This window comes from Mauremys reevesii, linkage group 11, assembly GCF_016161935.1.
Source record: "Mauremys reevesii isolate NIE-2019 linkage group 11, ASM1616193v1, whole genome shotgun sequence".
Classification (NCBI taxonomy): domain Eukaryota; kingdom Metazoa; phylum Chordata; order Testudines; family Geoemydidae; genus Mauremys; species Mauremys reevesii.
The window spans coordinates 26,043,869-26,067,432 of NC_052633.1; the positions used below are offsets into that span (position 1 = coordinate 26,043,869).

The 23,564-nt window shown below is 41.6% G+C and overlaps 1 long non-coding RNA gene across 1 annotated transcript; it reads right to left on the reverse strand.

Moving 5' to 3' along the window:
- Positions 1 to 649: 649 nt before the first annotated feature.
- Positions 650 to 22,485, reverse strand: LOC120375218. The gene is made up of 3 exons (XR_005586517.1): positions 22,387 to 22,485; positions 21,840 to 22,196; positions 650 to 873 (listed from the first exon to the last, which is right to left on the reverse strand). It is a non-coding gene; the product is annotated as an uncharacterized LOC120375218 (long non-coding RNA).
- Positions 22,486 to 23,564: the final 1,079 nt, after the last annotated feature.

The following is a 23,564-nucleotide window of genomic DNA, read 5'->3' on the forward strand; positions in this document are numbered from 1 at the left end:
CTGGACTCATTAAATTAATTTGCAAGTAAAAGAATGGAAATGCATTTATCAGAATTCTGTTTAGCTAGTCTTTGGCAGGCCATTGTTTCTTCCTTTCGTTTTAATTTCACCATAGTCATCTCCTGATTAAAATTCATTTTATTTTCCCCAAGTTGTTAAAGACAAAAGATAACCTTTCCCACTCTATAAACTAAATTGGATTAAAAGCATGGAACACCTGACTTTTGTCTAAGAGGATTTATCTTGCTATTTTGTACAGTCATTCTCATTAGGATGCATGATCTACAACATTAACAGCTTTCCACCAGAAACCTTAGAAATCTTAAGGTCTTTATTAGGGTTCATTCATAACAAATATTTTGTAGGTGCAGGAAGATATTTTTATTATGTGCTGAAACCTTTTTTTAATGTGAACCATTCATTAAACGTATGTCTACAATGGTGACTGTAACACATACATGTGCACGGTTGTGTCATAACCCCCTTCTTGTCCAACCTGAACCCCAGAAGCATGTGTCTGAAGTCAAGTATGGGGCAAGTAGGGCTAGCACATCCATTCCCACAATGCACTGAAGCTTTTTCTTCACTCTTTCCCAATCTATAAAGGTCTCTATCTCTCGGTTTTCACCAGTAGTAGAGTGCTGTGCTGACCACATCAGAGCAGCTTTCTGCTGCACTCTTTGTAGAGCAATACAGGTGACAATGGATTCTGTGCCAAGAACAGACGCTTGGCCCACTGACCACACCTGTGCTGTTCACCTCCGAGCAGCAGGAACATTCACCTGTATCGGGGAAATTTCACCGAGACCGGAGCACGTGGGCATTCAGCAGGCTTGGGCCCAGTGACAGGAAAGCATCAAACACTTGAAGCTCCTGTATAGGAAGGCAAAAGATTTGAACAGTTATTCTGGGGGGAGGGCTCATCAAAAATGCCTCTTCTATGAGGAGCTTGACCAGGTTCAATCAAGGCTCTCAATACAGACCCTGAAGTGGCTTCTGACCCCTTCTTTAACCCTGCCGGCCTCATTATCTGACAGGATGCTGATTAAGGCTAGGGCAAAGAGGCAGCCAGGACCATGAAGGCTGCTATGGAAGACCCAGAGGAAAAGGACCATGTGATTCTGCATCTGTACCAGGGGAACCATTTGATGACATGCCTCCCCTGCTCACAACCCCTTCCCCCACCCCACCCCCGCCTGTGAACCTGAGGAGGACCCCGAGCCACAGCAGGAACCAGAACCCACGGCTGGTAACTTACAATGGACCCCCACCCTCCCTACCAATATCCCATCTTGCTCTGGTGTTAAATTCCTGATTTAAAGATCAAGGGCATTTGAATTGCTGTGCATTGACTGTTCCTCCCTGGATAATATGCCATGCATTGCTATATTTCTGCATTTGAACTGCAGTGCTGAAGGCATTGCATTGTCATGCTCTGTGCCCTTACAAAACTCTTCCATCGCTCCTCCAGCCTCCATGCCGCTCCACCCAAAATGGTTCCCAACCAAGACGCAGTTATAAATCAACGGCTTTAGTGATTTCTGATGAACCACTATTATGCATTTAGCTAAAGATAGTTCTTAAAAACAGATTATTAAGGAAAAATCCCTATTCCCCTCTGTCTGCATTTCTCAGCCAGCAATCAGGCAGTGATGGTCCAGGAGAAACGTGAAATGGGAGGAGGGAGGGGATGGGTTAGAAAGGTCCCAGTTGAAGATGGGACAGTTGTATAAAACTTAGATTGTTGTCTAAAGTTAACAGCTGGGTTTTGTCCCTTGGAAGATTAAACCATTTCACTCTCTTTCCCACCCCACAATCTGACTGCCCCCTTACAAATGGGAGCTGTGTGATACTGGGGTGGAAGGGACTGGAGGTGTGGGAGCGGGAGTGTTAGGTCCAGGAAGCGGAAGGGAACAGAACACTGTTGTAGAACACTTTGATTGAGGAAAAGTAAGTCACAGCTGTCCTTTGTCTGTGGGAAGATTACAAAATTATTATCCCTGTCACGGGTATGGGGAGCATTTACATGGTCAAGTATTCAAGTCCATGCCAGCATAGACTTAGGCTAAGTCTGCCACAACTTTCATGGATTCAAAGCTAAAAAAGCTTTCTTGGGTTAGATATGGCACAAGCAATTTACTACATAAACTGATCTTCAGAGTAAAGACTCAACTTTTTTTAAGATTGAAGCCAAGGGCTGTTGTGTTTATTGAAATGAATGAAAGCACAAAGCATGGTATGTTCACTACAGTTTGGGTGCAATTTTGTTATCTGTAACAAACCTGTCAGCCAGCAATCACTAGCAGTTGTATTCTTCTAGTGACAGAGGCATGATCCCAAGCTCACTGAAGTCAGTGTATGCCTTTCCATTTATTTCAGTGGGCTTTGGATAAGGTCCTAGTACATTTTAAAAAAAAAATCTTACCATATAATACATAATACACCAGTCTATGCAAAAAAACAAACAAAAAAAATTAGCAGAAAGATATTGGGTTGGACAGTAAGAGAGAAGTGAAAATACTGTGCTAAGGGACTTTGGAGAGAAAAATTTAGATTATCATCTCAGATTAGAAACAAGTTATTACTTTTCTTGTATTCCTCTACAACTGATTCCCACATTCTTCCTGAAAAGGTTTAAAAAAAACCCAAAAAAACAGATTGAGTGAGCCACAGCTGGGCTGTAGAAATCAATTAGTGCTACGATATTTCATTGTATATTTGGTAGTCTGACAATGAAAGAATTTTAATTAGCATAGCTTTACTAGTACAGCTCAGATCTGTGTTTGTTGTTTGGATTTGTCATCAGAAAGGAGGTTTCACTTTTGATTGTAGCTGAGGAACATGTATGTGAACCAGTTTTCAGAAAGCTGGCCCAAGGCCTCTGTAGATGAAACATGCTTATTCAAAAATGCATTTAGATGCACAAATTATGTGCATATGCAATTACTCACTTTGCATATACAAGTGCATGTGCACCTGTACCTTTTGTTGTGCCAATGCTGCAAAAAATATGGCTCGTATTTTTAAAAAAGTTCTGATCTCAAAAAACAAATATATACAACTGCCTTATATGATTCAGCTTTTTTCAACACATTGTAATCAAGGCTACAAAAACTAAACTGTAAAACCAAAAGTTGGTTATATTTATACTCTTCAGCAGTTGACTGCAGCCTCCACAACCAACCTAGGATCGTTGGCGGTCTCCTATATCCCTAGATCTCCAGGGTGACTTCTACTGATGCTGAAAAAGCCCCCATATACAGAAATGATGATACTAAAAGCATGTGGAATTGACACACAGCATTAAGTGACATTATGCCATCAGAAAAAGACGTGCAGAAAAACTGTTGCTCTTAATTCATGTCAATTTAAGATAGCTGAAATAACTTGCAGTCTTAAACATCCACACTTGTACAAGATAACGTCTCTCTTAATGTAGCTAGTTGAGGTCTGTCTTGAGAAAAAAAGTATCTGTGCCTTATTCCACTGGGATTTTACATTGAGAAAGCTATCTCAAGTTAGCAATCTCAAAGTAAAAACACACCCTTTTTTTTTGCAGTGAAGAGCGTGCCAGATTCACAGCACTCCTGGATACTAGATTTTATATCTGGAGCTCTGATTTAGTTAAAGGAGGTAGAAAAATAGATACTTTAGAATGGATAACTTGCAGTCCACAAACCAAATAGTGATGTGTAATGAGGTGTGCAACTGATGTAATCTGGCACTATTCATATTTATTAAGTCAAGGAAAGCTGTACCCATTCTCTTCAGACCAGCATTCTGAAATTTGAGACGATGGGGTACACCTCTAACCACGGGAATTTCTATACAGCAGTTGTCTTAGCGTCTCATATTTCTGGAGTACACAAAACTGACAGAGATGACTGTCTTCTTTAACAGTAGGTGTAAGTTAATGTAAAGGTGTAGAAACTTGTTATCCAGAAAAAAAAATTGAGTATATGATGGGAAATATCATTGTCAGTGAAATGAAAGGCATGTCACACATACATGTGTGCATACTTTCTGGTGGAGTTATTTTGGGGGATAGGGGGAGAGGGCTGGTTTGTTTCTCCCCCCAAGGGTTGAGTATTACAATTCATATATATAATATGTTATGTATTAGAGTGCTACTAGTTCCACCCTCCTCCCTAGGCTTCAGAGCACAAACTCCAGCCCAAGCCACACCTTCCAAGTGCTGTCTAGATAGTTATTTTTAGAGTGCTAGCATGAGTGAAGCCAGCCCAAGTCTGCCAACCCAGATGAGGCACTTCACTCCAAAATGCTATGTTGACATAACTCTAGAGCCTCAACTGAGCATGGGAGCCCCAGATAGATGCTGTACATACACCAAAGTGCCTTGAAGAGTTTTCAGTCTGAGCAGACTCTAATGAATGAAGCATCTGTTTTACATCTCAAAGGTATTGATTTCAAATTATGTTGAGGTTAATTTTTTGATACTTTTTTTGCACTGTTTGTTTCATTATTGGATAGGTAAGCATGGGCTTGACCATACAACCACAGCCACATTTTGTTCTCAGTAGCATGAGCAGTCCTAGTGATGTCAACGTAGAATGCCCACTTGTGCTCTTTTGTTCTCTCTGACCAGAAATTCCACCCTGGACCTGAAAGTGTAACCACTCACCCCAGAATAACTAGTAGATGGAACACTTGCCTTAGATGTCAGAAATCCTGGTTCAAGTCCCTGTTCTGCTTGATGCAGGGGTTGCTCTGTATCAGGCAGATCAAGGACTTAAGGTTGGGATTCCCCAGCCCAGGGGAGTGCCCTGACACTGGACTAAGCTTTTTTTGATGCACACACACTTGTTTTTTTTGGCAAAAAAATAAAAAATTGAGAGGTTTCAGGTTCTACCCAATGTGGAACAGGAAAAAGAATGAAACATCAAAAATATTTCTGGATCAGGAAAACTGTTTCCTGCCCCCTTCTAGTTGGGAATAATTCCACACTAGCAGGGAAACAAACTAGTTGGCCGAAAGGTCTTTTTCCATCTCAAACGTCTATGATGTAATTCAGTTTCTTTAAAAAAGATGGAAATTGAAGCCTGGAATTAATACGAATTTACGTACATATGAATATTGTTTAAAGGTTAACTTTCACCTAACAATATCTTGAAAGTGATGGAGTGGGTGCCCGTCTTTCTATCCCTTCCCCCCCTCCATCATCATTGTATTGTTAACCCTCTCAACTCTTCTGCCACGGGAATTTTTCATGCTCTGATCCCTGCAGTAGGATGAATACTAAATTACGGAGTGAGCATACAAAATCTGAAGGAGTGAAAAACACATGATTCATGGATTATGTAGCCATCACATCATCTCTTGTAATATAGTCTTACATGATATTCACCTGCTCACATTCAGAAGCGATCAAATATCTACCATTGATGTATGGGTATTATTTTTACATTAATGAATTCCCATTCTATACACAGATTAGAATATGAGGAGATGTGAAGGGGGGAAGGAAACTCCAATATCTGAATTTTAAAGCATACTTTATGTAATTACCTACAAATAATACCTATATACATCATTCTTTGGAAAATAATTTTACCATAGTTCTCAATTATAATATTACTTTTTTTCCCCAAACTTTAAAATGCAAATACAAGCAAATTTTTTTTTGGTCCTGACTACTACTTAGCAAGTGCAAATAAATTTAATTAGAAAGCTAATCTGCTTCAGTGGCATAAAAAATTTATTTTATGTAACTTTAAAATGTATGTCTGCTGCACTAAGTCCCAAGGCAATACAGTGTTGAAAACTACGAAGCTGGCTTATTTCTGCCCATGAGGGAGTAGCTCGTGCAAACTTCCTAGAGCACTTACTGCTATAAGCAATATGAAATGTTTATAGAGATGTCATGAAGAGTTTTTGTTTCAGACAGATGCATTATACACCATTAATTGTTAAGAGTCTGTGAGAGATGCGCACTGTTTCTTTCAAATTTCAGTAAGAAGCCAGGCAGATGGGGGACTGGATAAGTTCTAGAAAGAGGCTCTGCACTGAAGCAAAGGGATAAAGTAATATGAGGGTGGGGGGAATACTGCATTCCTTATTGTAATAAAGTTCCTTGTTCAGTGTTAGAAGAAAGTGATCATTCTCTGATTCTTAGCAGTTACCATACCATTACGAACTGGTGTAAATAAGAGGGACACAAACCAGCAGAAATTCAATCCTCTAGGAGACTTTCAACTTGATAATCCCCCTGAATGACTTGAATAGACTGAGCAATTCACCAGATTCTGAACTACAACTAAGTTTAACAGGGCAGCAAGATAGTCTGCTCATTAGTTTATGGAATGGGAAGTGAATCTGAAAATATTTAGAAACCATTTGTCTACATTGAAGGAGGAGATAAGAATAACTATGACATTGTTCTTAAATGTTTGATGAGCATTTCATTCCAAAAAGGAATGAAATACATAAACATATATGCTTTTAGCAAAGCATGCAGAGGCCTGGGGGCGGGAAATGTGGCAGCATTTTAAAGGGCCCTCCGTGAGGCATTGTGAATTTGGAAGCAGGAAGAAAGAGCACAAAAGATGATCTAGTATGTGAGAGTTTCAACAGGGAACATTCTGAAAAATGACAACTAATGTTTAAGCCAGGAGTGACCAACCTGTTACCCATGAACCACTTGCTCTGTAGACTGAAAATTATGGCCCTCTTGGATAGATTTCATTAAAAAGAGAATTTGTGTGTGATTATGAACAAAGAATATGCTCCCTGAGCAGTATCCTGGAATTTCTGAACTTACATGTTTAAATCGGCCCCCTCATGAAGGAGAAGGGGGCACCTCCCAGCTGTAGCCTGTTGTGAGTGGGGAAAGCTTCTCTAAGCAGCAGGTGTCCCTTTCTTCCTGCAGCTGCTTCAGATGGAACCAACTGAGAAATTAGGACTCTCTGATTCTCTGCCCTGGTGCGACTTAGAGCATCCCCAACCTTCTCTGACTTGCCCCAGTGGTAGCAGAAGTCAGTGTGACCCGGCCATTCTTCCTCCCCACCTTCAGTGTGCTCCTTACACAAGAAGTCATGGGGAGGAGGGAAGCACGTAAGCCAAATACACTGGTTTTACAGCAAATGGGGACTCCCCAACATCAAAAGTATTTCCAGCAGGGGACTTGCAGGTGGATTCTACGTCCTTTGCACTACCTGAATGGCACACATGGAGCAAAATGGGTCATAGAATCTGCCTCAAAGTATTGATCGTGGCCCTTTTACTTTCTGGAAATAATGTGTTTGGCCCTTAGGCTGAAAAGGTTGGACACCATTGTTCTAGGTAAAAGCTCTGAAGAGGAAGCAGAAGGGTAGGTACATACAGGGATGATAAAGTTCCTTGTTCAGTGTCACAAGAAAGCAATTCTCTCCATGATTAGCAATGCCTGCCCTCCCCCCTCAAAAAAAGCTCTAGCAGGACACTTTCTAAATTTATTGAGTAAAGAAGCTATAGACAGCTTTAGAGAGAAAAATGTCTAATGGATAGTGTGTGTAACTGTCATAGGAAATAATGGTATCCCCCGGTTACAAACGGCGAATGGTTGTTGCTAGAATGAAAATTACTTGAAACTATATTTTGTCATTTTAAGGGACAGTTTGGAGATTTTTTGCCATCGCTTTATGTGTTGTTTTTTTTAATAGAATATCTTGAATTTACTCGGAAGTATTATGCTGGTAATATTTATGAAATTGTATTACAAGGGGCAATACAAAAATTATAGTAAAGTCATTACTGCAACAATAAAGTAACTGCTTTCATAAAAGTACCAGTAACCAAAATGTAGACATTCTGGGAGAGATGTTCAGCTGATGGCTGTATGCACTGGAGTCCATGTAGCTATGCTGATTTCCCCCAGTTGAGGTGAGGAACTGGCCCTCAGTCTGTCTGAGACACATGAAAAAATAACTTGGATCAGAATTCATTACAAAATGCTTCCTCTTCGCAATACAGCTCATTGTTCTTATTCCATTTGAATTCCGTGGTGCTGTGCAGAGATGTTTTTTTGCAGGCTGGGGGAGATTTGCATGGAGTCATCTTTGTACAGTGTCTGGCCGTATGAATAGCGGATGTCACTAATTATTGACTGTTAATAGTGAGAAAACCATTATGGCAGACAATAGGCTTTCCAGTCGCACTGCTAATTGTGTGATTAACTTACTTTGGCAGTAAATTGTCACATCTGCTGTGGAGTGAGATTACACTTATGGAAATAGAATAAATACAGTTACTAGTCTCTTTTTTTTTCTTTCCCCCAGATGATTTTTTGAGTCACTTTGCAAAAAGCAGAGAAAACTTAACAGTCAGAATGTGTTTTTAGTCAGTGAAGATTTCTAGCTGCTTTAAACATGAGCTGCTGTTAAAACCCAATCATCTGGAACCTTCTAGAATTTTCATGGCTCTGTTCTCTTTAGGGAAAGGAGAGAAGGAATGCTTTTTAAAGGTTCTGCAAAATGCTAAATGTATTTACAATCTTCAAGCTCTGTTACTAGAGATGGGCTCAACTTAATGCATCTAAAATTATCTTTATATTCCAATAAGCATTCAGTCAGATTTGCTTTGAGAATGTTCCTTATTACTCATTTCTTTTTGCCGCCCTTCACCTCCATTGAAGTGGTCTGTAATTACTCTTCATTTATTCACCAACAGGGATCAATAATACTATAAGAGAACAAAGCCTGCCAAAAGGACGGCCAGAAATTTACACTTCAGATGTACCTTAAAGTAATGTATGAAATATAAATAAGAAACTTTTGAGAACAGAGACTTTGTAAATTACTTCGGCCCCAGGACAACAGTAACTTACACACTGACACTTTACTGTATGTGGATATTATGCTCTTATTCATTTTGCTGTTGAAAGGGGAAAGTGGTGTTGCCACAGCAACTGTCACATCATTTGGAATTTGGATACCAGATGGATGCAACTTCTTAAAGAAAAGGTATAAACTAATATATAAAGTGTGCTTTCAGCTTTTCAAAGAAATGTGAGGGGAAAGAACGAATTCTGATCTTTACATATTTGTCTTAGGTCAAATCTCTCGGTCCTTAGTCTGACAAAACTGCAGCTGAAGTAAATGGAAGTTTTGCCTGAGTAAGGACACTGCATTGTTATCAATGTTAATATGTTCTATTTTCATCACACAAAATATTCTTTTTTCCCTATGCAATGAGATGCACAGGCCAAGATTTTCAAATGTCTAGTGATATTGGGTATCTCTGTTTTTTAAGTGTCCTACTTTGCAAGCACTGAAGGAGCCTGATTTTTCAGAGGGCGGGTGCTCAGCACCCAAAATCAATATTCACCTTTGAAAATCTTTTAAATCATGGACTAGCCTGAAAGATGGGCCAAATGCGTCATTCAACTGTTGTGTAGTTGAAGAGAGGAGCTTGCAACCACCTTTTCTGGCTCATGTAACCCCCTTCTCAATACTGATCTCCCTCTCACATATCAGGTCCATAATCTTGGAGTCCTCTTCCATGCCAAATGACATTCTCACCTCACATAACACTACGCTCTCTTGCCGTCATTTCGACTGGGTCAAATGCAGGAAGTGGCAGAGGGATGAATGTGCCCATCGTAATACAGTATCATACCAGCGCTTGAACGCATCAAAGTGGTATCATGGCTCAATGCAGTGTTGCAATGCAATTGCCCCAAAGTGATTTTGAGGAGTCATGAATGTCCGTCAAGATCGCTGCCTTTTTTTGAATTATTCATTCATCTACTTTTCATTTCATGCCCTTGGTTACTGCAACTCCTTAACCTTTCCTCTATGCCTCCTGAAGTCACTTATATCCAAACGTGGGGCTCTTGAGAACACTGCAGCAAATGTTATTGCATGATCTTGATCTTGAAAGACACATGTTGTCACACTCTCTCTCTCTCCCTTGTTTACAATCCACTTTCCACTATAAAAATTGCTCACTTAACGGATAAGGCTCTTCATACTCACTCTCTGCCTACTGTCATGGCTTCATTTCTCCCTGAATCCCCTGTTTGGATCTGCCACTCTGCCAACTGTAACCTCCTTTCAGTCCACTGCTCCCTATTCTTCTGTTTGAAGTTTATTCTTTGCTGCCACTCCTCCAGTTATCTGCAACAATCTCCTGTATAGACAGTCTGTCCAGCTCACTGACTCACCATCCGATTTAAATATACCTCTCAAACATTAAAATCTCCCTCTGCTCCTATGCTGTCTATGACTAGTAGCTTCCAGTTGGGCCCTTTCGCCCACCACTCACTATTAACATAGCAACCCTTCTGCCTTAATCACTTAATCATCCGTCTCCGTTTATGCTTCCTTCTTCTTATTGCAACATTTTACAATGTAATCCATTGGTATAACATAACTTCTGTGCATAGTGAGCTATTTGTATGAAGGATGCATTATAAAATTAAATTGTATCGCATTGTGCAGGAGTAATAAAATGGTAACTACTGGAGCTAGCAATTATTTGCACAATAACTTCCATAATATCCTGCTCTTCAGTTTATGGGCTGCTCTTGCAAGGGCAGAAGAGAGCATTTCTTGGTAGAATTATTTAATTTCCATTCAGAATTCCAATTTCCTCCAAAGCTGCCTGCTGTTTAAAAGCTCATGACCGCATTCCCACAATGATCATAAGGAATACAGACTTTTCTCATTTAATTCATTTTAAACAAATATAGTGTTTCCTGCTTCTCTTTGAAATGCCTAAATAAATTGGACAGCTTTCTTTCTAAAATGCATTTTCTACCCAGGGCTGAAAGAACATGCACTGCAGAAGTTATTTTTGTTTTATGAAAGTGGGGGATTGGGTGACAGTGGTAGTACATATTTATAGATTCCTAGAGTCCAATGCTGGAAAGGACCATAGTGATCAGGCTGACCTCCTGAATAACACAGGCCATAGAACTTCCTCCAAATAATTCCTAGATCATAGTAGTAATGAGCTTAATCTGCAGCAGAGGAGATTTAGGAAAAACTTTCTAACTACAAGGGTAGTGAAGCTATGGAACAGACTTCCAGAGGAGGTGATGGAGTCCCCACCACTGGAAGCTTTTAAAAACAAGTTGGACAAACTCCTGTCAGGGATGGTCTAGGTATACTTTATCCTGCCACAGTACAGGGGGCTGGACAGGGTGACTTCTCGAGGTCCCTTCCAGCCCCACATTTCTATGACTCTATGATTCTTTTAGATAAACATCCAATCTTGATCTAAAAATTGCTAGTGATGGAGAATCCACCACACTTGGTAAATTGCTCCAATGGTTAATTATCTGCACTGTTAAAAACGTACACCTTATTTCCAGCCTGAATTTGTCTAGCTTCAACCTCCAGACATTGGATTGTGTTATACTTTTCTCTGTAAGATTGAGGAGCCCATTATCAAGTATTTGTTTCCCATGTAGGTACTTACAGACTGTGATCAAAACTCTTGAGGGGGGCATTTAGGGATTTGGGGATTGGTCCTGCTTTGAGCAGGGGGTTGGACTAGATGATCTCCTGAGGTCCCTTCCAACCCTAATAATCTATGATTCTATGATTCCCCTTAAGCTTCTCTTTATCAAGTTAAATAGATTGACCTCTTAGAGTTGATCCCTATAAGGTATGTTTTTTCTAATCCTTTAATCGTTCTGATGGCTCTTCTCTGATCCCTCTCCACTTTATTAGCATCTTTCTTGAATTGTGGACACCAGAACTGGACACAGTATTCCAGCAGCAGTCATGCCAATGCCAGACAGAGGTAAAATAACCTCTATTCCTACTCAAGTTTCCCTTTTATGCATCCAAGAATCACATTAGCTCTTTTGGCTACAGTATCACACTGGGACCTCATGTTCAGCTGATTATCCACCATTACCCCCAAATCTTTTTCACTGTTACCTAGGAGAGAGTCCCCCATCCTGTAAGTATAGCCTTTTGTTTCTAGATGTGGACATTTATATTTAGCAGTATTAAAATGCATATTGTTTGCTTGCACCCAATTTACCAAGTAATCCAGATTGCTCTGAATCAGTGGCCTGTCCTCTTCATTATTTACTGCTCTCCCAATTTTTATGTCATCTGCAAGCTGATGATTTTATGTTTTCCTTCAGGTCACTGATAAAAATGTTAAACAGTGTAGAGCCAAGTGCCAATCCCTGTGGGCCTAGCTAGAAACATACCCATTTGATGATGATTTCCCCTTTTACAATTACATTTTGAGACCTATCAGTTAGCCAGCCTTTAATCCCTGAAATGTGTGCCACATTAATATGATATTGTTCTAGTTTTTTAGTCAAAATGTCAGGAGGTAAAAAATCAAAGTATAGCACATCAATCATATTACCTTTATCAACCAAACTTGTAAGCTCATCAAAACAGTATCAAGTTAATTTGACAGGATCTGTTTTCCATATTGATTGGCATTAATTATATTATCCTCCTCAACTACTCCATTATTTTGCCCAGGATTGATATTGATTGACAGGCCTATAATTACCCAGGTCATCCCATTTACTTGTTTTAAAAATTGTCACAACATTAGCTTTCTTCCAGTCTTCTGGAACTTCTCCAGTGTGTCAGGACTTACTGAAAATCAACATTAACAGTTCAGCTAGCTGCTCAGCCATCTCTTTCAAAACTCTTGGATGCAAGTTATCTGGACCTGCTGATTTAAAAAAATATCTAACTTTAGTAGCTGTTGTTTAACAGCCGCTTGGAGATACCAGTAGAATCAGTGTTCTCTTATTTCTTAAAATGTAACTACATTGTGCTTGGTTCTGCTGCAGCCTGAGTTGTAAGTGAAGGTCAGATGGGTTTGCATTTCATCCAGATCAGCTTGTCATCCCTACTTATAAATATAAATGGCAGAAAGACTAAATGGTGCCTAATAAAAGAAAATGGCCATTTTTCTATTCTATACATCCTAATATATTTGCTAAAATCCTAATAAAAGATTACCATCAAATTGATATAAATTATGAGGTGAAAGTCTTTTTATTACTGGACCTTTTATATGGACTGATTTTCCAGCAACCTTAATTTTGATTTTGGACTGTGTGTAATGATGCAGTTATTCAGCAGGGGGCTCAGCAGGCTTTGATCTTTGTGTAATGCAACCTTAGTGATTGACTGGTTCGCCCAAAAAGTAAATGCAAATGAAAATTGGATTGTGGTTTTTTACTACAGCAAAATACACCATTTGATTTTGACTTTTAATGATAAGGAGCAGCATATGCAATCCAAAAGGAGATTATAACAGTAAAATATAGGTTATTGTGTAGGAACACTTCAAGAATCTCAAAAATTAATTTAACCAAGTTTCATAGAAAGTTAGTGAAGGGAAATGAGTGGATGTCTTGGAAACCACCATAACGCAACTTCCAGAACTTTGCTATTCTCACAGTTTACTAGGAATAATCTATTTAGCATATAAGGCCTTGGCATTCAGACTAAAGAGTTGCTCCTGTGATGTAAAAAACTTGCATGAGTTTTGTCATTCTAAATGTGCTAAATGGTATTTTAAAACAATAGCATTACCTATTTTCCTAGCCTAGACGAGTCCTTAGAGATTTCACCCTAACCACATATGCACATCCTCTTCCCTGTTAATCTGAGTAGTTTGCTTCTTTCCTCTCTCTCTTTTCAACCAATTAAATAAGCCAAAATGTGCTCTGGTGAAAGCTTGTAACCTTCGGCAACCCTGACCTGCATTTTTGTAGCACAGATAGACATAACGAGTCTTCATAGCACATCTTCTGTTTGAGTCTTTGTTATTAACAATGGGGAAAAAAGTGATGAAAACAGTAGTAGTAGAAATATTCCCCCTCTCCGCCAACTCCTTGAAGTGGGTATGTTGATTAACTTTTTTTGTAGAGGAGTCACCTAGATAGGTGAACAGTCTAGCACTTACGCCCTGATGCACTGGAACAATGGAATCAATATTTATAAGGAAATCACCATTGGCAATTAAATGGAGAGAGGCCCAAAGTTCAGTGTGATTAACCAGACTGTACACAAAAGGAAAAAACAAAAGATGCCAACATTATTTCTCAGGTATTAGCATACTACCAAGGGTGTTTGTTTTTTGCAATGGGACAGATTCTGACACCTTTGCTCCCATGGAGTAGCTTCTTCATGAGCGCTTCTGTTGTTGTTTAACTTATCAAAACCTGACCTTATGGAAGCCCTACCTCATAGCACATATGTCCACTTTCACTTGCCCTACTACAGCTTAAATGCATGGCCAATTGCATAACTAATATACTTCTTTTTAAATACCATGTTGTTCCATATTGGTTCCAATATGTAACTACGTCTAAATAAGCAACAATGTCCTTTTATTTTATTTTTTCCCTATGCTAAATTTATTCATGCAAGGTAAACCTGCTTCAGGATAGCAAATATGTTAGAGGAAAGAAGACAGGCTGTAGGGGACAACCTTGGTTTGAGTGATCATGAGCTAATTCAATTCAAACTAAATGGAAGGATAAACAAAAATAGATCTGTGACTAGGGTTTTTTACTTCAAAAGGGCGAACTTAAAAAATTAAGGAAATTAATTAGGGACGTGGATTGGACTGAATAACTTGTGGATCTAAAGGCGGAGGAGGCCTGGAATTACTTCAAGTCAAAGTTGCAGAAACTATCAGAAGCCTGCATCCCAAGTAAGGGGGAAAAAAGCATAGGCAGGAGTTGTAGACCAAGCTGGATGAGTAAGCATCTCAGAGGCTTCATATGGCTACCGCGGCGCATGCTCAGCGCAGCCGCGCGCGCGCCAGCGCCAGTAGTCGCCAGGGAAGCTGGGAGAAACTCTCCCAGCTCTCTGTCCGGCTGCCAGCCTGTGGTGGGTGGGAACTGTGGGGCTGGGGGGCTTTGGGCACACTGCGCTTAGGTAGGCGCTGCAGCGCGCGCTGCAGGGCGTTTTTTTTTTTCACCTGCTGCTGCTGCAAATTTGCAAGTGTAGCCATAGCCAGAGAGGTGATTAAGAAAAAGCAGAAAGCCTGCAAGGAGTGGAAGATGGGCGAGATCAGCAAGGAAAGCTACTTTATTGAGGTCAGAACATGTAGGGATAAAGTGAGAAAGGCCAAAAGCCATGTAGAGTTGGACCTTGCAAAGGGAATTAAAACCAATAGTAAAAGGTTCTATAGCCATATAAATAAGAAGAAAAAGAAAGAAGTGGGACCGTTAAACATTGAGGATGGAGTGGAGGTTAAAGATAATCTAGGCATTGCCCAACATCTAAACAAATACTTTACCTCAATCTTTAATGAGGCTAATGAGGAGCATAGGGACAATGGCAGGATGACGAATGGGAATGAGGATATGGAGGTAGATATTACCATATCCGAGGTAGAACCAAACTCGAACAGCTTAATGGGACTAAATCGGGGGGCCCAGATAATCTTCACCCAAGAATATTAAAGCAACTAGCACATGAAATTGCAAGCCCATTAGCAAGAATTTTTAATGAATCTGTAAACTCAGGGGTTGTACTGTATGACCGGAGAACTGCTAATATAGATCCTATTTTTAAGGAGAAAAAAGTGATCCCGGTAACTACAGGCCTATTAGTTTGACATCTGTAGTATGCAAAGTCTTGGAAAAAATTTTGAAGGATAAAGTAGTTAAGGACATTGAGGTCAATGGTAATTGGGACAAAATGCAACATGGTTTTACAAAAGGTAGATTGTGCCAAACCAACCTGATCTCCTTTGAGAAGGTAACAGATTTTTTAGACAAAGGAAACGCAGTGGATCTAATTTACCTCAATTTCAGTAAGGCATTTGATAAGGTTCCACATGGGGAATTATTAGTTAAATTGGAAAAGATGAGGGATCAATATGAAAATTGAAAGGTGGAAAGGAACTGATTAAGGGGAGACTACAATGGGTCGTCCTGAAAGGTGAACTGTCAGGCTGGAGGGAGATTACTGGTGGAGTTCCTCAGGGATCGGTTTTGGGATCAATCTTATTTAATCTTTTTATTACTGACCTTGGCACAAAAAGTGGGAGTATGCTAATAAAGTTTGCGGATGACACAAAGCTGGGAGGTATTGCCAATACAGAGAAGGACTGGTGTATCATACAGGAAGATCTGGATGACCTTGTAAACTGGAGTAACAGAAATAGGATGAAATTTAATAGTGAAAAGTGCAAGGTCATGCATTTAGGGATTAATTAATTTGTTATAAGGTACTCATCAGTTGGAAGTAACAGAGGAGGAGAAGGACCTCGGAGTATTGGTTGATCACAGGATGACTATGAGCCGCCAATGTGATATGGCCTTGAAAAATGCTAATGTGGTCTTGGGATGCACCAGGTGAGGTATTTCCAGTAGATAAGGAGGTGTTAGTACCGTTATACAAGGCACTGGTGATACCTCATCTGGAATACTGTGTGCAGTTCTGGTCTCCCATGTTTAAGAAGGATGAATTCAAACTGGAACAGGTACAGAGAAGGGCTACTAAGATGATCTGAGGAATGGAAAACCTGTCTTATGAAATGAGACTCAAAGAGCTTGGCTTGTTTAGCCTAACCAAAAGAAGGCTGAGGGGAGATATGATTGCTCTCTATAAATATAACAGAGGGATAAATACCAGGGAGGCAGAGGAATTATTTAAGCTCAGTACAAATGTGGACACAAGAACAAATGGATATAAACTGACCATCAAGAAGTTTAGACTTGAAATTAGAGGAAGGTTTCTAACTATCAGAGGAGTGAATTTCTGGAACAGCCTTCCAAGGGAAGCAGTGAGGGCAAAAGACATATCTGGCTTCAAGACTAATCTTGATAAGATTATGGAGGGGGTGGTATGATGGGATACTGTAATTTTGGCAATTAATTGATCTTTGAATATTAGCAGTAAATATGCCCAATGGCCAGTGATGGGATGTTAGATGGGGTGGGATCTGAGTTACTACAGAGAATTCTTTCCTGGGTGTCTGGCTGGTGAATCTTTCCCACATGCTCAGGGTTTAACTGATCACCATATCTGGGGTCAGGAAGGAATTTTCCTCTAGGGCAGATTGACAGAGGCCCTGGGGGGGTTTCGCCCTCGTCTGCAGCGTGGGGCACAGGTCACTTGCTGGAGGATTCTCTGCACCTTGAAGTTTTTAAACCAGCAGTCTCAAACATGTAGCCCGCGGGGCTATTTCCTGCGGCCCGCCAAGCAGCCCGTGCCTGCACCCCCGGCCTATCTCTGGGCCAGGGGTGGGCAAACTACACCCATGGGATTGCCCCCCCTCAAGTCCCACACCGCTCCCTGAAGCGGCTGGAACCACATCCCTGCGGCTGGGGTGGGGGATGAGAAGCATAGGGCTCCATCCATGTGTTGCCCTGGCTTCTAGGCACTGCCCCCCTGCAGCTCCCATTGGCCGGGAATGGGGAACCGTGGCCAATGGGAGCTTCAGGGGAGGTACCTGGAGGTGCGGCAAGCAGCGTGTGGAGCCCTGTGTCCCCCACTCCCCCAAAGGCCGCAGGGACATGGTTCCAGCTACTTCCTGGAACAGAATGGGGCCAGGGCTGGCAGCCTGCCCTGGCCCCGGTGTGTGCCGCTGCCACCTCGGAGCCTGAAGCCCTCCTGCACCCTGCCCCCCAACTCCCTGCCCTGAACTCCCTGCCTGCACCTCAAACCCCTACTTCACCCCAACCCCCTACCCTCAGACCCTGCCTGAACCTCAAACCCCTACTTCACCCCAACCCCCTGCCCTGAGCCCCCTGCTGCATCCCACACCTGAACCCCCTGCCCTGAACCCCCTGCCTGCACCTCAAACCCCTACTTCACCCCAACCCCCTGCCCTGAGCCTCCTGCCTGAACCTCAAACCCCTACTTCACCCCAAACTCCTGCCCTGAGCCCCCTGCTGCATCCCACACCTGAACCCCCTGCCCTGAACCCCCTGCCTGCACCTCAAACCCCTATTTCACCCCAAACTCCTGCCCTGAGCCCCTGCCGCATCCCACACCCGTTCTGCACCCTGAGCTCCCCGTGTGCACCCCAACTCCCTGCCCTGAGCCCCCGCCACACTCTTCATGCACCCTCTGGGGACAGGGAGGGGGCGGATTTGGGGTGGGGACTTCAGGGAAGGGGTTGTAATGGGGGCAGGGAAGGGGTGGGAAGAGACGGGGCCTCATGGAAGGGGTGGAGTGGGAGCGGGGCCGGGGGCAGCGAGGGGGGGTGTCAGTGATGTGGCCCTTGGGCCAATGAACTAGCCCTCATGTGGCCCCCATGGTCATTTGAGTTTGAGACCCCTGCTTTAAACCATGATTTGAGGACTTCAATAGCTCAGACGTAGGTTAGAGGTTTATTACAGGAGTGGGTGGGTGAGATTCTATGGCCTGCTTTGTACAGGAGGTCAGACTAGACGATCATAATAGTCCCTTCTGACCTTAAAGTCTATGTCTCTGAATGTTTTTTATCCATCACTTAAGTGCTATGATTGATAAAGAGTGGTATTCTGTTAAAATATCACTCAACTGACTTTCTATTACAAAAATAATAAATAAGACAACATTGTTACTTATTAAGTCTGGAAGAAGGGATAGTATAATAGTGCTTATACACCCATGAGTTTGTAACTGGTATCCTCTAGTGTAGAGGTCAGGAGAGCTCCAGGACCTTAAAAGCAACATTAGATAAGGTTAAAGACAACAAATTGTAACTGCAAAAATTCCAGTTGGCATAAATAGAAATACAAGCAGAGAAGAGCTATAGGAACAAGCAGAAAAAAAACTGTAATGGAATAACTGGATCCTAGAACCCTTTCTGAGTCTCCCTGGAACAGCTACTGAAATGAGGTACAATAAAACCTTTACAAGCAAACCCCTGAAAATCCAAGAGGGGTGATTGTTCGGTAAGGAGACTTCACTGGCTATGACCTTCTGTTAAGGGCACACGCCACCAGTTCTCAAAATAAATGATAGACAGAAAATTGTCAGGATGATCTCTAAGGACTAAGCAATGTAGTTTGTAACTGTATGGATATTTGTCACCACATGCTGCATGAAGGACACCCACTGTGCAAACTCTTATTCATGTGTTGCATCTCTTTTGGTGTGTGACTTTTTTCCCCACGTCCATTATGTAAAGCAGTATGGTACTTGGCACGTTGCATAATAGTGGCATCAGTCAAGTATGCAAATACTTAATGATGATGGCATAGACCAACAACTTGTAGCTTCCTTTCTGAATTTTCTTAAAATTCTCATCTTCACCACTCCCCCACCAGGCTATTATCTGTGCTCTTGCCCTAGAAAGTAGCTGTCTCAAGAGGGGCCTCAAATTTGCCATCTCTCATAGATTTCTGGTATGAATTATTTATCAAAGATGCTTCTGTCAAAAGTTTGGACAATAGATGTTTTCTTTTAATTATTCCCAATTATTTTTTCCACTCAGCACATGGTGAGTTTCTTGTTGAGAATAAGGCTGCTTTGTCTTCAGAATCCCAGAGAACAAACTGAAGAGAAATGTTTCTCTATTTGCTTATGCACTTGCTGTGACTAAAGGAAAAATTCCCCTCTTAGATCCACGTGGCAGATCTCAACTCAGATATTCAGCTCCCTAGGGCTGTGAGACTTGCGTTAATGTCAGTAAGAGGCGAAAGGTGCCAGATTGACAGCTGAGGATGCTGAAGTTTCCTTTATTTATTTTTAATGTAATATGCATTTTAATGCACTGAATGAGACAATTGCCAGCACAATTGCAATCTCAGTAACGAAAAGAAAAACTATCTGAGAGGATGGATGAGAATCCATTAAGTGTTCAGTTGGGCTCAAGTCACTGGGGCGGTGGGTAGGGTAAAGGTTCCATATGCTTCTCTTTATGAGCTAAATTCACCCCTGAGTAAAGGAGCAACATAAGCCTCATGCACCACTTTACTCCTGTAGTAGGAAGAGGGGGTGAAACATAAGCCCATGTATCAGAGGCCTGGTATGAGGTTTGAGGCCTGGGCTAAAATAGTCAAAACTTTGCTGATATAAAGCAAACTTAAGATGTGAGCAAGAGGCAGGCCCTACTCACAGAATTTGGCAAGCACAGGGCTGATATTGCAAAAACACATATTCCTAAGAGGTGCTAGGCACAACACACTCATGCAAGCACATTTCAGAAGGGTGGTACCAGAACACCGCGATACTAGCACATTCCCCAGACATAATAGGAACACAGTGACCCATCTTAAGGATAAGGTCAGAATGACAGCGTGATGAATATAGGTGTTCTAATCAAACCTACAGGTACAAAGCAATGAGAGGCACCCCCATTTGTTTGTATTGGTGTATAAAGATGTATCCCAGAGGGACTGTCTTTGGCCAGCCTAGGGAACAGTGGACTGAGCACTGACTGAGCTGTTTTCAGGTGCCACCACGCAGCCCCACGTGGCTGCTGCCTAAATTCAGTTTTTGCAGTAAAAGTTCCATAGGCACCTATGTTCCTGCCTCAGTGCATGCACCTCGCTGTCGGTGTCTATCTCCCTTCTGTGCCCCAGAGCGATCCACAAACCAGGGGAAGATAGGTGTTTCTTTGTCTAACTTGCAGCCTGGAGCTTAGGGTACTTGCCTGGGATGTATAAGATTCCTGGTTCAAGTTCCTCCCTCTGACCCTCCCTAGTGAGAAGGGATTCGAACAGGGATCTGCTACCTCTCATGACAGTCTGATGGGAATCTTCCTTATGCTGTCCTATTAACGTTGTTCCACTTTAATTAAATATGAATTGAGCCAGAGAGACAGTTAGAAGCACCCTGTAACCCAGTGGGTAGAGCACTCACCTGAGAGATGGCAGATAAATTACAACGATTTGGACATGTCTATGTTCATACTTATTTGTTTTTCCTAAAGCTAATGAAGTATTTTAGAGAAAAGTGAAGCCACTGAGAACCCCTGCTCTAGCAGTTGTACTGAACAGTTCATTAGCAGCTCATTTGCTTACACAAAACGTTCACCCAACAATTGCAAATAGCAAACACCTTGGTAAATAGCAATGACTCTCAAATAGATGAGTTCACTTAGCACAATAAATTGTTCATTGTTCACTGAGCTCTAAAGCAATGTCCTGCTAATATGCTTTCAACCCAGTCTTGAAGGAATAGTTCCCTCTAGGAAATACAAGTTATGTAAATGCTGATCTTTCACTGGCTGCGTGAATGAGAGAGGGGGATTAAAAGATGAGCAAGTGAAGATAAAATGCATGAACAAAAATATTAGTAACAGGGAAAAACCAAATGACTAGGGCTATATTTTCTCAGACAGCATCCAGATTCTCTGAGTCACACTGCTGAAGGGTGGGGTGATTTGTATTTTCCTTTTTTTAAAATACAGGAGACTTATTGTCCCCACCCTGCCTGAAATAAACATCAAACTTCTGCCTACAGGCCTTTGCTGTTGCCTGCAGGCCTTTGCAGAATTACCCACACTGCCTCACTTCCTGCTGATTTCTTATTGCTGCAACCCTTGCCTTAGATTAGCCACAGGTGGGCTGACTAGGGTCTAATGGCAGGCAATTATCAGGAAGGAGCTGACAGATTCATTCTCTTTCCCTCTGGATCAAGCTGGAATGTAAGGCAACAGCTGTCATTCTCCTCACCACCCCCTTTTAAGTGGCTAACAAGAAAGAAACAAATCAAATTAAGGCCCCCATTTAGTGGGAGCTGCTGATTTCTCTTCCCAGCCTTAGCCGCTACCCCACTCAGTTACATGGATGAGGAATATTGCCCAGCGATTTAGAGTGAAGAGGTAAAAGTAAGTATTTTTTATACACTATCCATGTCCTGTTCAGAGCTGCCAGTTACAACTGTAGGTGAGCTTAGAATACAAGAGGAGCACTTCCAATCTCATGAAGAGGGGTAAAGTGGGGCTCTTACCTTCCCACTTTGGCAATTCAGCTCTCAAGAGCCCCTGTTGTGTCCCATGTTGCTTTAGTCCATAACTATTTTCCTAGAGAATATGCTTGTGCAAGGTGCCCGTTCTCCCAACTATAAAGCCTAGAAAAAGTATATAAAATCCAAGTAATGTCATGAGTCCAAGAAATCCTAGGTCTCCAGCCTCTCAGGAAAGCATAACTTCCTCCTCATTCTCTGTTCCAATGTGGATGAAGGGAGACAGTTGATAAGGCCAAGATGGTGTCATAGAAAAGGTCCAGTTTTCAGAATTAGGTTGTAGTCCCTTCCCGTGGGTACCTTCAAAATGAGGAGTTTTCCAGAGGAGAGTTCTCTTCCAATCTGCAAGAAAAGATAATAAATTCAAAATAGAATTGCCAGGGTATAACCCAGCCAGTCTCAAAGTGTATAAACTCCACTTGGCCAAATACACGGGGTTTATTTTGGTTCCTAAACTGAGAGGGGATGTCTGTAGCCAGGCTCCAGCATGCCACTTCTCAGACAGATGTAGCAAACAAACATATATGGCTACCTGCAGGACTTCACTTTCTTAGGTACACCATCTACTGGTTCCTGCCAAGTCTAAGAGTATGTCTACACTGAGGTATCCCATATCTGCTTTTACACATGGGATACAAACTGTTTCGAAAACCCAATTTAACCCCTTCCCTGAATGATGGGACCAAACTGTTCAAGGTAATCCCAACCCATAGCCATCAAAGAGGCTACAGATCATGGCAGATTGTGCTTCCCCAGCTGAGAGGAGGGTATTGGTGAGGAGTCACTCTTGAGGGCATGATAGTTTGGTGTGCAGCAGACGTGTTTTAAGACATGTTCCTGCTGCTGCAGAGCAAGCTTTCAGGTGCTGCCTGGAGGGGGATCAAGGTGTTTTGAGTGTCTAGCCAACTCTTGGGATAGTGCGTAACTCCAAATGGCACTCAGGAGCCATCCAGATGCCATGTGACAACCTTCTCCTCACTTCCTTCCTCTCCACTGAAAGATCTAGTGAGGTTGAAGTCCCACAAAACAACCCCTTTTCCTGCTCCTTCTTGGTTAGTGGGGAAGTACTGGCTGATAAGACTTAAAAAATTAATATGAATGTTGTTGTTGTAATAGCTGTAGTATATTTAATATGCATTAAACTGTTTCCATAGACTTCCTGCAGTAAGTCTCAGATTCCCCCTTTGCTTTTTTTCCTGTTTGCTTTGGCAAAAGCAGCTACCTCTTTCTGCAATTATGAACCTCCACAAAGGCTGTTTCTTTATATATTTTAGAGGTTCACTCTCTTTCTCCTTACTTAATGATACAAGTAGACCTGTCTCTTTGATTGCTTCTTCCTTGTATGTTCATCTGCTTGTGACAGACTCTTAACTTTCCTTCCATGTAGTTTATGATGCAGGCGCACACATGTACAGTTGTATCTGTTGAACTCTTCTTTCTTTATTGTTCCCTCTTTGCTACCCTCAATTACTGACTCCCTTCCTGACGGTACCATCATTTATTTCTTCCCCATTTTTCTCTTTGACTCATCCAAGGAACTCTGGTTACTGGAATGTTTGCGTTTGAAGCTGTGGTTTAAAACATCTCAGTCTATGCAGGCATAGAGGAAGTCTTTTATTCTTTTCAAACTTTTCAGTTATTAATGAAAAAATTGTAAAGTTCTTTACTCCTAGTAAAAGCAGCAAAGAGTCTTGTGGCACCTTATAGACT